A 13794-nucleotide genomic window follows, 5' to 3' on the forward strand; every position below is an offset into this window, starting at 1 on the left:
TAATACTATGTGACTGGGTGTGTTCTATTATCGAGTTGGTTCTGTTTTAGAGATAACGAGGTGGGCATGTCCTTTCCACAGAGTTCTACACAATAACTCAAAACACTTGAGTGAAATCCAACACCTGCAGTTCTATGTAATGTCTAACTTTGGTGATTCTTTGCACTAACAAGATGCTCAACAATGACTATCAGCATGATAATTACAACTCGGGCACCGAGGCAGGACCGGATTGGGGCCACCATGAGATATTGTTCTGTGGGAGAAGCAGAAAATATTGTAGCTCATTGCGTGCACGTTTTAACTTGGTAATCAACGCTTCCAGTGTTACTTGAAAATGGAGGTGCACCCTCGCTTTACTATTTATGGTATAACATTGTTAACACGCGCTGGCAGTTTATCTATTGCAACATGAAAATAACCCCAGCGATAACAAGTTATGTTGAGGGTAAACGTTGTCGGAGTTTAAGAGTTTTTCCTTCAAAATGCGTAACCCATTTCTTTAGAACATATTGATGAATGGAGGGAATCTTTATCAATGAATTTACGATGAACTTAAACATGATAATTGAAGCAATTGTTGCTATTGTATGCCTGTAGTGAATTTTGATGAATTTTAAAGCTAATTAGGGTTGATTGTGTTTCCATTATTGGTCTCTCAGTAGTGGGAAAAATGTTGGAATCAATTACTAAAGACGAAAAATCAGCAGATTTCGAAAGCAGTGACGGCTTTGGTCCAAGTCAGCATGGATTTTATGAAAGGGAAATCTGCTTGACAAATCTTCTAGAATTTGTAAAGGATGTAACTGGTAGAGTGGACAAGGGAGAACCAGTGGCTGTGGTGTATTTGCACTTTCAAAAGGCATTTGACTAGGTCTCACACGAGAGATTGGTGTGCAAAAGTAAATCACATGGTATTGGGTGCATTGTACTGGCGTGGATAGAGACCTGGTTGGCAGACATAAAGCAGAGAGTTGGGATAAACGTGTCCTTTTCAGAATGGCAGATAGTGACTAGTGGGGTGCCACAGGGCTCAGTGCTGGTATCCCAGCTATTTACAATATACATTAATGATTTGGATGAGGCAATTGAGTGTAATAACTCCAAGTTTACCTATGACACGAATGTGGGTGGCGGTGTGAGCTGTGAGGAGGACGCTAAAAGGCTGCAGCGTGAATGGGACAGGTTAGGTGAGTGGGCAAACGCGTGGCAGGTGCAGTATAATGCCGATAAATGTGAGGTTATCCACTTTGTTGGAAAAAACACAAAGGCAGAACATTTTCTGAATGGCGGCAGATTATGAAAATGGGAGGTGCAGCAAGACCTGGAAGTCATGGCACATCAGTCATTGAAAGTTGGCATGCAGGTACAACAGGCGGTGAAGAAGACAAATGGTATGTTGGCTTTGATAGCGAGGGGATTTGAGTATAGGAGCAGGTAGGTCTTACTGCAGTTGTACAGGGCCTTAGTGAGGCCTTACCTGGAATATTGTGTTCAGGTTTGACCTCCTAATCTGAGGAAGAACGTTCTTGCTATTGAGGGAGTGCAGCCAAGGTTCACCAGACTGATTCACGGGATGGTAGGTCTGACATATGAGGAGGGACTGGATCGACCGGAATTTAGAACGATGAGATGGGATCTCACAGAAACATATAAAATCCTGGCGGGACTGGACAGGTTAAATGCTGGAAGAATGTTCCCGACGATGGGGAAGTCCAGAACCAGGGGACACATTCTAATGATAAGGAGACGTCATTTCGGACTGAGATGAGGAGAAACGTCTTCACTCAGAGATTTGTTAATATGTGGAATTCGCTACCGCAGAGAGTTGTTGAAGCTAGTTCAGTGGATATATTCAAAGGAGAGTTAGATATGGCCCTTACGGCTAAAGAATTCAAGGGGTATGGAGATAAAGCAGGAAAGCTGTACTAAGGGAACGATCAGCAATGATATTGAATGGTGGTGCAGGCTCGAAGGGCCGAATGGCCTACTCCTGCATCTATTTTCTATGTTTCCATGTTTCTATAACCTCAGTGCAACATTTCACACCAGTGTCACCGTGACAGTACTGCGGACACAAAGGTAGGATTTAAGGCCGTTAACTCTGCACATATTGGGCCTGAACTTGCTCTCCCTATGGTTCAGTACTACGTGCACACGTGTCCGTGGGCTACCCGTCTTTTCCTGGTTTAGGTATGTGAAGCATGATAAGAATTCTCTTGACAACTCCACCACATCATAAACTAAATAGCGTCCACGGGCGGAGAGGTGAGCTTTATGCCCAGGAAATGCTCTTCAAATTGTTACTGGTAATAGCATGTGTAAGGCGTGCTCTTATCAGTCGTAAGACTTGCAAACTACAGAGAAATACATTAACAAAAATTATTTAAATATTTCAAACCCTGTTTAATAAGGTAAGTTCATTCTTAGACCCTATAAATATGTACTTATTTTTCAAAATATTCATTTTTTTTAATTAGTAATTAATGTCCATTATTATTAATATGAAATATGTGATAGGTTTTTGAACATTTATTTTCATTGTTTCTGTATTTTGGGAGGGTATATCCATTCAAACTTATGGTGGTTTTGTACGTACAGAATTCACAAATGTTTGAATGGGGTTTCCCCCTACTCTGATAGGTTGGCCTGGTCCACTTAATTCCATTGATGCAAAGAAAGCCCGTACACTCCTGGGAAACGTGTGCAATTTCTGTGCCAATCTCAACATTGGTCATAGCTCGATAGGTGGTGACAAAGAGAAGAGGTTTAGTCCATCCCATTTACCCACACTGACAGTATGCAGCCAGCCGTTCCCTGGTATGTGTGCTTTTTCATGGACCAACACAGAGAGGGTGGCCGATAAAATCGGAAGGCACCTGGAATTTCTACGTCTGTAAAGAGATTTAACTAACCCACCCAGCCTTTATATCGTAACATGTATTTGTGGATAACAGGCGGAGGGTTTAGCTTCTGCAGACTACGCAGCACGAATGTAAAGATTAAGACAGGAGATTAAAAACTGGCGCCCAGTTAACCATTGCAGGGAAATTCGTGAATCTCGATTCATTGTTAAATGGAATTGGCCAACTATATTTACTATATATGCGTCCACATGTCAAACATTGATACAAGAATATACAATCTGCTTTTGATATGTTTTGGTCCCGACTTTTCTAAGTAATCGCTGCATCTTTAATGAATGGCGAATACAGACTCCGTTTGATATCGGCACTTATAATTTCCTCCACAGCCTTCGCTCTGGGTATTTATGGCGAAGGTCACAATCTGCTCATCGCGGGTCACAGTATGAGACTGTACAGGAGTTCCTTTGCCGTCTTTGTACAGATTAATTGCCACCCGCCCCCCCCACCCCACCCCACTCCCCTCGGGAGCGAATGTCAACTTTTCAGAAAATGGTCACGTTATTGTACCATTTGGGGAACTGGGTTCCTGTGGCCCACAATGTTTCAATAGCGGATGATAGATTTATATATATATATATAGATCGCAGTGGAGCAACTCTGATGTAAAGAGTAATGTGCCAAGAAACAGATTCGATCCCAATGCAGTGACAAGACATTTGTCACAAACGAGTAGATGTGTAAACTCAAGCGTTATTTGCAAAGGTGTCCTGCTGCTCGTAAAACAGAAACAAGAATTCTCCTGAACATGTTGCTGAGAATTCTGTGCTCAGTGGTGCAATGGCTCGCGGATTGGACTGCTCACTGATTCTATTCGGTAGAAATATTCAAATGTTGTTGATTCGAGTCCCGCCAGCGTGTAATTTTAGGACAGTGGTCCTTTCGCTCTGTACTGGACCGAGAAAGTTTGCAGCAAACCACAACTGTCTGCTCTTCGGCCGCACAAAAACTGCCGCTTGTAGCTCCGATGGCCGGAAGGATTACTGCGTTGGGATTGATGTCCACTCGTGTTTCCTGCTCGCTGTGACACTGTTTAAAGCTCCTTTCAATACCATAATAAGTATAAGTTGGAGCTGCCGGGCTGCATTTCCTTCTCTCAGAGCGAGGAAGGCGCGTTTAAAGTGTCGCCCAATGCCCTTCTGCAAGATTTCAAGAGACGAGAAGGAGTTATCCTCAAGCTGCACTATTAATGTTGTTATTTTCTTCACATGCATCTCTCTATCTCTCCCTGTCTCTGGCTCAGGTCTTTCTCTGTATTTCGCTGATTGGCTTCACAGGCTTCCGTGGAACGCGAGGACTGATCTAACCTGTAACAGGGGCAGAAAAGGGGAACGAAAGACTGGAACGAGAGATCAAGTAAACTTAAAAAATCCTGTCCATTGTCTTCTGACATATGTCTCTTCGCTCTCATAGTGAAATAACACAGCATTCGATTGCAACTGGCTTACGGTAGCGCGTATAATATGCGGATGCTGAGGCCTTCCACAATATAAGGATTTTAATTCTGCAAAATCTTATTGAATAATACAAGTCGTAGATTCAAAATTAATTTTGTAAATAAGATCTAATATTGTTGACTTGAAATGTTCAATAATGCTCGCAAGGAAGTTCGATACCTGTGTCCAGTTGCAAAGCTGCCTGAAAGAACATGCAGTTTGGCAACGCTGGACCTCCAGCGGATAGACTTTTCTAATGAGCAGTCAATGACCCTCATTCATGAAAATGGCTTTCCAGTGCAGCTCAGAGGTGCTTAACCATCATGAGAGTGGGACGGGACTGGGGCCACTTATATACGAGGAAGTGCAGTGGAGCATTTTACATTCCTTGATGAACATTAATGATTCAGTTGCAGTTTTTGCTGCAGAATTTGTTTGTGCCACTCGCCACTCGGCGTAATGATGAGATGCGCCGATCACGTGGAGTTAATTCAATTGCTCCAGTCAGTTATTTCATTTGGCATTTCAAGAAAAATAAGAAATCCGTGTATCCTAGTCACTGACCGCGTAACCGTATGTATCTTAATGCTATCAGAAATTACATTTTAGAGTCTGTCGCGGTCAGTTTGCACACTGGGTTCCAAGCTGGATCGGACCATTTCAAACAGTCTCTGACCTCATACTGAAATACTGAAATTCCTTTTGCTGACAGAAGCTGACATACATTTCCAATATTGCGGATCTGAGTGCACGGGCAGGACATGTGGGAAAATATCTTTCCTGCACGTTTTTCTCTTTGGATGTCATTTAAAAAAAAATCTAAGGTAGTTCAGTCCTAGCCGAATGAACGGAAGGAATAAGTGAGGGAAGATTCTATGTCCGCTTTGCGATGTCTGTTCCACGTTCATTCAAGAAGTTGCATCTAAAGTTTAACACAATAATTGAGCTCAATTAATTAGTCGGCAATCGCCGTAAATTATCGTCTGCTGTCTTCAACAACTCAGCCAATGCATTTCCTGCTTATTGCATCCAAATAGAAAGATTCTGCAAGACGTCGCTTTCATTAATGCCCTGCCCAAGCATCCGGATCGACAATGTTGAAAATGTACAATCACCTTCTGCAAGCAAAAGGCCATCGGTTACTTCAGGAAACCTGTAAAATGCCTAATCGAAAGATGAGGTACCGAACCCTTTTAATCAGACCAGGCAGCTTGGCCACGCCCGATTGATTCCTGGCGTATTTCGCCCAATTCTGGTCGCCATATTATAAAAACAGAAGTAAACGCACTGGAGAGGGTGCAGAGAAGATTTACAAGGATGATACAAGAAATGAGAGCCTGTACTATCAGGAAAGGATGAACAGGCTATGCCTTTTTTCGCTTGAAAAGGGAAGTCTGTCGGATGACCGAATAAGGCTCGTGAAAATCATCAATGGTTTAGATAGAGTTGATACAAAGGGAGAGTTTCCATTTCAGCCATGATCTTATTAAATGGCATAACATGCTGGAGCGGCCAAATGGCCTTTTCATACTCCTATTTCTTATGTTCTTATGTTTCCACTTGTGGGGAAGAGTGTCACTATAGGCTATCATTATAACATAGTCACTAAGAAATCAAATCGGGAATTCAGAAGCATCTTCTTTACCCAGAGAATGTTCAGAATGAGGAACTCGCTACCATAGAGGATGGTTGAAGCGAATACTATAGATGTATTTAAAGGTCGGTTAGATACATATATGAGGGAAAAGGGAATAGAGGGTTGTACTGATAGAGTTTGATGATGAAAGAGGGAGGAGATTCCAATGGACCATAATCGCCTACAGTGACTGGTTTGGCGGAATGTCGCGATTCAGCGCAGCATATCCTATGTAATCCTGTAAATCCGGCACCCATCAGTTAAATTCAAATTTCAGGGATAGAGAAAGAAGCACTGACTAATATTCAGGGCAGAGGATGTTTCAAGTATATTTGGAGATTGACCCTGAATAGAATTGCAGCCCCATTGAGGCGAGCTCATGGGTGCAGAAGGCTAAACATAAAGGCTCTACATTGGCCGCAATCGAACATGTTTGTAGGACGCCCAATGAGTCACAGCTGTACACACACGGAATCCTTTAACTTTACTCATTTGGTTGGCTTTCACGTTGCTCCGGTGAAACTCTGTTTGTTTTACCACAGAGAGTTGCTGAGGGCAATTCACGAAATATATTCAAAAAGGAGTTACATGTAGTCCTTACTACGAAGGGGATCAAGGAGTATGGCGAGAAAGCAGGAATGGGGTACTGACGTTGCATGTTCAGCCATGAACTCATTGAATGGCGGTGCAGGCTCGAAAGGCCGATTGGCCGACTCCTGCACCTATTCTCTATGTTTCTTTGTTTTTGGACGATGTGGGAAATAAAGACCGAAAACTCAATCGTTTTTGATTTAAAGTACTTATGTTTTCTGTAGTTTGGATCGGCTATGAGAAGATGATTTTTGACTAAAACCTGGCGAGGATTGTCTGGGCTTTAAATCTCCCTTTCCAACACCGAAAATCCCAAAGCGAGAATCAAATTTCCAGACCAACGAACCGATAAAAACCAGCGCAACACATTACATATTTGGATCTCATATCCTAACTATACTGAATCTCATATAGATGCCTGTGCTGTGTCTCTGATTGAGCTCTCTAATTAGTCCCACATCCACATAGTCCTACAGATGTTTTCCCTTTAAAGTATGTATTAATACTTCGAGACATGACATGTGTTAAGTGCCGCATGTTTGGAGCAAAAGGTGAATTTAGACATGAAGTTTCAAGTGATGGAGAAAACAACCATAGGCAGCAAAGGTTTTCCACAATAATGACGAGCATGGGATTCGGACCTTGCATGCAGAGCACAATGGATTAGGATTCCACCCGCATAACTTCACGGCCAAATCGCCTTAGTGTTACAGCCCAATCAGCCATTCCGCCTCTGCACACACATTACCATCGTGGCCTCTAATAGGCCCTACTCTTTCTTTAGTTATCCTCTTGCTCTTAATACATTTATTAACCATCTTTGTCTTTTCCTTGATTTTAATTGCCAAGAAATTTTCATGCTCCCTCTTTGCTTTCCTAATAAACTTTTTAATTTACCGCTCGACATTCTATACTCCTCTAGAGATTCTCCAATATGTAGCCCTTGCTCTCTATCATAAGCCTCCCCTTTTTCTTTATCCTACCCTAGTCGTTGGGGCACAAGGTCCTGTGTTGACAAGTCATTGTACCAACATTTGTTGGTGCAATGGTTCAAGCTCAGAGATGCCAGGATTGGGAATAGCAGTAGCAGGAAATGAAATCTAAATATAAGTAAGCACTGATAAATTTATCTGCATCAATTTCGATTTAATAACTTTTACTGAATGTGGCCCACGCCAAGTCCCAGGATATCGGGTCGGGTCCTCCATGGAAAATGAGTTGGACACCTCTGAGATTTTTTTCCTGAGAGCAGAGAAGCCCAAATGTCGATTTAAGAGAGGTGTTAAAAATCACAAATCGTTTAGGAAGAATATATAAAGAGAAACTCTTTCCAGTAGCTTAAGGGTCTTTAACCAGAGTACACAGATTTAAGGTGATTGGCGGAAGGACCAAAGATGAAATGAGGATACACTTTATTAGGCAGTGAGTGGTTAGGATTTGGAATGCACTAACTGATAAGGTTGTGGATACAGATTCAATAGTAGGCTTCAAAAAGGAATTAGATCAACACTTGAGGGAGAAAACATCGCAGTGATCTGGGGAAAGAGCGGGGCAGTGGGACTGACTAGATTTCTATTTGAAAGGGCCTGCACAGACTCGATTAGCACAATAGTCATCTTCTGTGGGGTACTATTCCATGATTGCATGACAATCCCTTTCTATTATAATATTTATGATGACATTGTCGACAGCACGTCACTCAGCTTGAGTCATGAAATTTACGACAAAGAATAAGGCCATTCGGCCCATTGTACCCGGGCCGGCTGACAAAGATATCCAGACTAATCCCACTTTCCAGCAATTGGCCCGTAGCCTTGTTCGTTCGGGCACTTCCAGGACATGTTAAATGCTATAAGGGTTCTGCCTCCACCACCCTTTGAGGCAGTGTGTTCCAGACCTCGACCACCATCTGGGTGAAAACATTGCCCCTCAAATCCCCTATAAACCTTCGAGCAATTATTTTAATTCTATGCCGTCAGGTTATTGTCCCCTCTGTTATGGGAACCATGTCTTTCCTATTCACTCTATCTTCGTCTGTTCATAATTTTATACAACCTCAATTATTTGTCTATTCTGCTGTTAACTATATTTATCATGATCTATTCTGGGTTCAATGAACGACAGTTCGGCGAGTCAGGCATCATTCAGACATTGACTTCTGCTGACAGCTAAAACACCAGACGGATCCTTATTAAGGGTCCCTCTGGTTCGTCGGCATATATTTCTTCGGATACTGAAACCCGGCTTTCCCACAGTACAATCCTGGAGGCCCCACTCCCTGAGAGCACAACCTTCAGCAGGGTCAGTGGTGGAGTCCCACAGCGGGAGGGATCCCAGAGTAACTGTCGGGATCGCACCCCGTGGATATTCCAGGTCATGTATTTTTAGTTATCCTGGTGTGTAACACGCAAACATCAGCAAAACAGAGAAATCCTGGAAACACACTGCAAATCCCTCTTTATCTGGAGATCAAATATCTGTTGTATAATTGTAGCAGCAGTTATCAGGCTCCTGTGAACTCCTCCCTCTGATATTTTAATGCATACATTAATCAGTTTATTTTAAACGTGTTTATTTAAATGGGATAATGCCTGCATTAAAATGGTATACTCAGGATTGTCCCACAAACACGTTAAATCTTCGTGGAATAATAACCAAAGTAAAATTTAGACTGGAAACTTACACCAGTTAGGAACAGATCGCAGTTTAAACCAATCACTGATTGGACAACATGTTTTCACCATTTACCGCTGTTCGTCCTGACCCTAAACATTGTTGTAAAGGAGCCTTCTATTCTGTGCCCAGGAGCTCTGACCCATGGAAGAGAGCGGCAGGGATACAGTTCGTCCGCACCTCAAGATTAACCAACATAGAGAGTTTGCTGTCAGTGACCAGAGATGAGAAAGATCAAAGTGCTGTGTGCCCCTCTCAGTGTGGCCCCGAAGGACTGTATCCAGGATGAAGTTCTGTTTCCCCCGTAGGATCCTGCCCCCAGATTCTCCTTTCTCAGCTCCAGCCAAGTGAGCTAAACAATCAGCTGGGAAAGACAAAAATCTACAACAATGTATTTAAACAACGCTGATATATTTGAAAAACATCCAGATTATTAAAATACAGCCGGGTTATGTGGGTTATTAACATCAGCAGAAATGAACATGGCTCAGTCCGCAATGTGATTAACCGAAGCAATAACGGCAGGATTCAGCTCCTACAATCACTTCTGAACTCGCTGGTATCTCAGCAGGTGGAATGAATTAGTGAATCCCTAACCACACTCCGAGCAGGTGAACGGCATCTCCCCAGTGTGAGTGTGTTGGTATACCGTGAGGTCTGATGAATGCCTGAATCCAATCTCAAAATGAGAGCACCTAAATGGGCTCTCCCCAGTGCGAACATTGTTGCTGGACAGTCAGTTTCCCGGACCTTTTACAGCACTTCCTGTTGTCCAAGGATTTAAAAGGTCACTCGTCAGTGTGAACTCGCTGGTGTCTCAGCAGTTGGGATGAATTAGTGAATCCCTTCCCACACTCGGAGCAGATGAACAGCCTCTTCCCAGCAGGGTTGCATTGGAGTCTCAGCAGATCAGTTGCGCTTTTAAAGCTCAGCTCACACATTGAACAATTAAAAGTTCTTTCATCAGAGTGTGCAAGTTGGTGTCTCAGAGGGGTGGACGACCGAGGGAATCCCTTCCCACACAAGGAGCAGGTGAACGGCCTCTCTCCAGAGTGAACGCTGTGATGTGTAAGCAGGTGAGATGACAGATGATGGCGGAGTCTGGTCTCCAGTTGCCTTTGATCCCCTTGCCACTGGACCTTGCTCTGTCAAGCCCGTGTGGTGGCTGCTGTGCGCCGGCCATCCCACAATAAAATAATTCACGCACAGGCATCTTCCACCCTTTAAAATGAGTTCATCAGTCACCTGAATACTCATTTTTAGCGTCGAAGCAAGTCATCCTCGACACGGAGTGACTGCCTATGAAGATGATGACAGGGTCAATCCTTCCCACACATGGAGTAGTTGAATGCTATCGCCCCAGTGTGACTACGCCGATGTGCTTCCGGCTGGTATGGGTAATTGAATCCCGTCCCACAGTCCCCACATTTCCACGGTTTCTCCATGGTGCAGGTGTCCTTGTGTCTCTCCAGGTTGGACAATCAGTTGAAGCCTGGTCCACACACAGAACACGTGTACGGTTTCTCCCCACTGTGAATGGTGCGATGATTCTTCAGGCTGTGTAACTGGTTAAAGCTCTTTCAACAATCAGTGCACTGGAACACTCTCACTCGGGTGTGTCTGTCCCGGTGCTTTTCCAGTCACCCTGGTGTTTGAAATCTGTTCCCACAGACAGAACAGACATACGTTTCTTCTTCCACATTCGGAGCTTGATGAATGGAGTAACTCTGTCAGATCTTCACGTTATGCGTGGTGTGAATTTGCGGTGTATAAATGCTGTCCCCTTCTCTGACAGGCTGCAAGAGGAGTTGACAAAAGACATCACTGTGAGTCCACGATAGAAATTCACATTTTCTCCTCCTAGTTCCTGCCCAAGGGGGCTGCGCATGGGCTCTGCTGCCCCCTGAGCCGACCAATATGACGGACGTTCCCCGGGCCTGTCACCATGAGGAAGCACCGTAGCTGCCGTGGGCCCCACAGGTTCTTGTTCGGGGCCTGAGACCCAGAGCGGGTGTGTGTAAAGCGGATGATGCGGAGTGTTTTCTCTCGGCTGCACGAGTGGGGCCTAGGCCCGCACGCGGGCTATGTGAAGCCCGTATCCCCCCGGGGTTTATTAAACCACTCCCTCCCTCCCGCCCCTCTCTCACTTACCGCGCATGCTCAGAGAGTGAGTGAGATCGAGTTCAGCCCCGCTCACTGTGTGTGCAAACCCCGCCCAAACGGATTCAGCCCCGCCCTTCACACACTCCGTTTCGTTGGAGCACCAACCGCCGCTCATTCCTGCACACCCGCCCCTGCTCTTCCTATTGGTCGGGAGCTGGCGTCAATCAGCCGGGTAATATGAGCTGAGCATGCGCGGGCGGCGACACCAGACGCTGACGCAGTAAGTGACCGAGCTCCAGCGAATGGGTTGGAGAAAGTCTGGCGGCAAAAACACCGAGTGCGGCCCCGGGCCCGAATATAAACCGTGGAACATTCTCCCACCGTCCTCCGGCTCCGGGTTCGCTCCAGCCCGTGCATGTGCAGTGTCAGCGTCAAACTCTCATGCACCGTCTATAAATTAATGGAAAATGCTGAATAGCAGGTACTGTATGTCAATAAGAGGAATGATGATGGTTCAGGGTGCGTCTGTAAATAATTAGCAATGGTACTGTGCAGGGGTATCTGTAAGTGACGGAGCAATGCTACTGAGCAGGGAGTGTTTGTAAATAAAACTGGAATATAGATAGGTTATGAGCGTCAGTAAATGAGCTTATTAACTTACACGAAGCGTGAACAAAATATACAAAAATTCCCTTCTCTTGGCGAGAGATTATGGTGGAGGACTGGTGAGAGTTTGTGCTGTAGGTGCTGAAAATGACGGTGTGGGCCCAGAAACGCCGAGGACCGGGAGCAGCAAATGTCAGCCCACACTGCGATATGTGTGCCCACTCGGTCAGTGCAGCAGAGTACGTCTCCTGTTGTCCTGGTTTACCCTTGCCAATGGTCAAAGATCTAGCTCCATCAAGCCCGTGTGCTGGCTGATGTGCAGCTGTGACCACACGTTAAGAACAATCCACGCACAGGCAACTTCCACGCCTTGGCGTTCAGGACTGCAATGTTGGGTCCTCCATTGAAACATCTATGAACTCATCGCTTTTGGTGTGGAAATAAGTCATCCTCGTTCGAGGGATCGAATATGATGATGAAAATGAAAATGAATTATCAATTGTGACTGAACATAGGCTGTTTGTAAATGAAGGAGGAATGGAGATGAGCAGGGAGCATCTATAAAGAAACCTATAATCATAAAATATTACAGCACAGAGGCAGGCCTTTTGGCCCATTGAGTTTGCACCGTATCTTTTGGAGAGCAATGCAGTTCGTTCCATTCCCCCGCTCTTTCCCCAAAGTCGCTGCAATTTATCTCCTTGAAGTTTTTATCCAATTCAGTTTTGAAGGTTACTATTGAATCTGTATTCAGCACCCTGTCAGACCTTGCTTTCCAAACCCTAGCCATTTGTTGCATCAAAATGTTTCTCGACATGTCCATTTGTTTTTTTGCCAATCACCTTCATTCTCGGCCCTCTCGTTTTCGATCGTTTCTCTTTATTTAATACATCTAAACCCTTCATGAATTTAAACACCGCTATCACGTATCCTCTTAGACTTCTCAGCTTAACGGAGAACAAACCCAGCTTCTCCAATCTATCCACGTAACTGTAGTCCCTCATCCTTGAGACATTTGGAACAGAGAAGGTTAAGAGGTGACCTATTGGAGGGTTTATTATTATCATTATTATTATTATCATTGATAACTTTTATTTAGATAGCGCCTTTACCATAGTAAAAAGTCCCAAGGCGCTTCGCAGTAGTGTTACAAGACAAAACAGATACATTTGAGACCGAGCCAAAAAATAAGAAATTAATGCAAATGACCAAAAGCTTGGATGAATAGATAGGTTTTAAGCAGCGCCTTAAACGAGGAAAGAGAGGTAGAGGGGCGGAGAGGTTTATGATGGGAGCTTAGGGCCCAAGCAGCTGAAGGCACGGCCACCGATGGTGGAGCAGATATAATGAGGGATTTTCGAGGGGGCAAAATTTGAGGAGCGCAGACATCTTGTGGGGTTGTTTCAGGAGCAATGAGTTAAATTAAAAAGTAGGACTTCAAGGGTAGTATTCAAGGATTGCTTCCACTGCCACGTGCTAGCCAGAGTAGGAATGGCAAGAAAGCTAAAATGAATACGTGGCTTGAGGAGTGATGCAGGAGGGAGGGATTCAAATTGCTGGTACTTTGGAAACGGTTCTGGGGGAGGTGGTACCCGTACAAACCGGACGGTCTGCACCTGGGCAGGACTGGAACCAATGTCCTCGGGGGAATGTTTGCAAGTGCTGCTGGGGAGGGTTTAAATTAAAATGACAGGGGGATGGGAACCTATGCAGGGAGACAGAGAGAAGTACAATTGGGAAGAAGCAAAAGATAGAAAGAAGAAAAGTAAAAGTGGAGGGCAGATTAACGCATGTCAAAAATCAAAAACGGCCACATTACAGCAAA

Source organism: Pristiophorus japonicus, unplaced genomic scaffold (assembly GCF_044704955.1).
Source record: "Pristiophorus japonicus isolate sPriJap1 unplaced genomic scaffold, sPriJap1.hap1 HAP1_SCAFFOLD_79, whole genome shotgun sequence".
Taxonomy (NCBI): Eukaryota; Metazoa; Chordata; class Chondrichthyes; family Pristiophoridae; genus Pristiophorus; species Pristiophorus japonicus.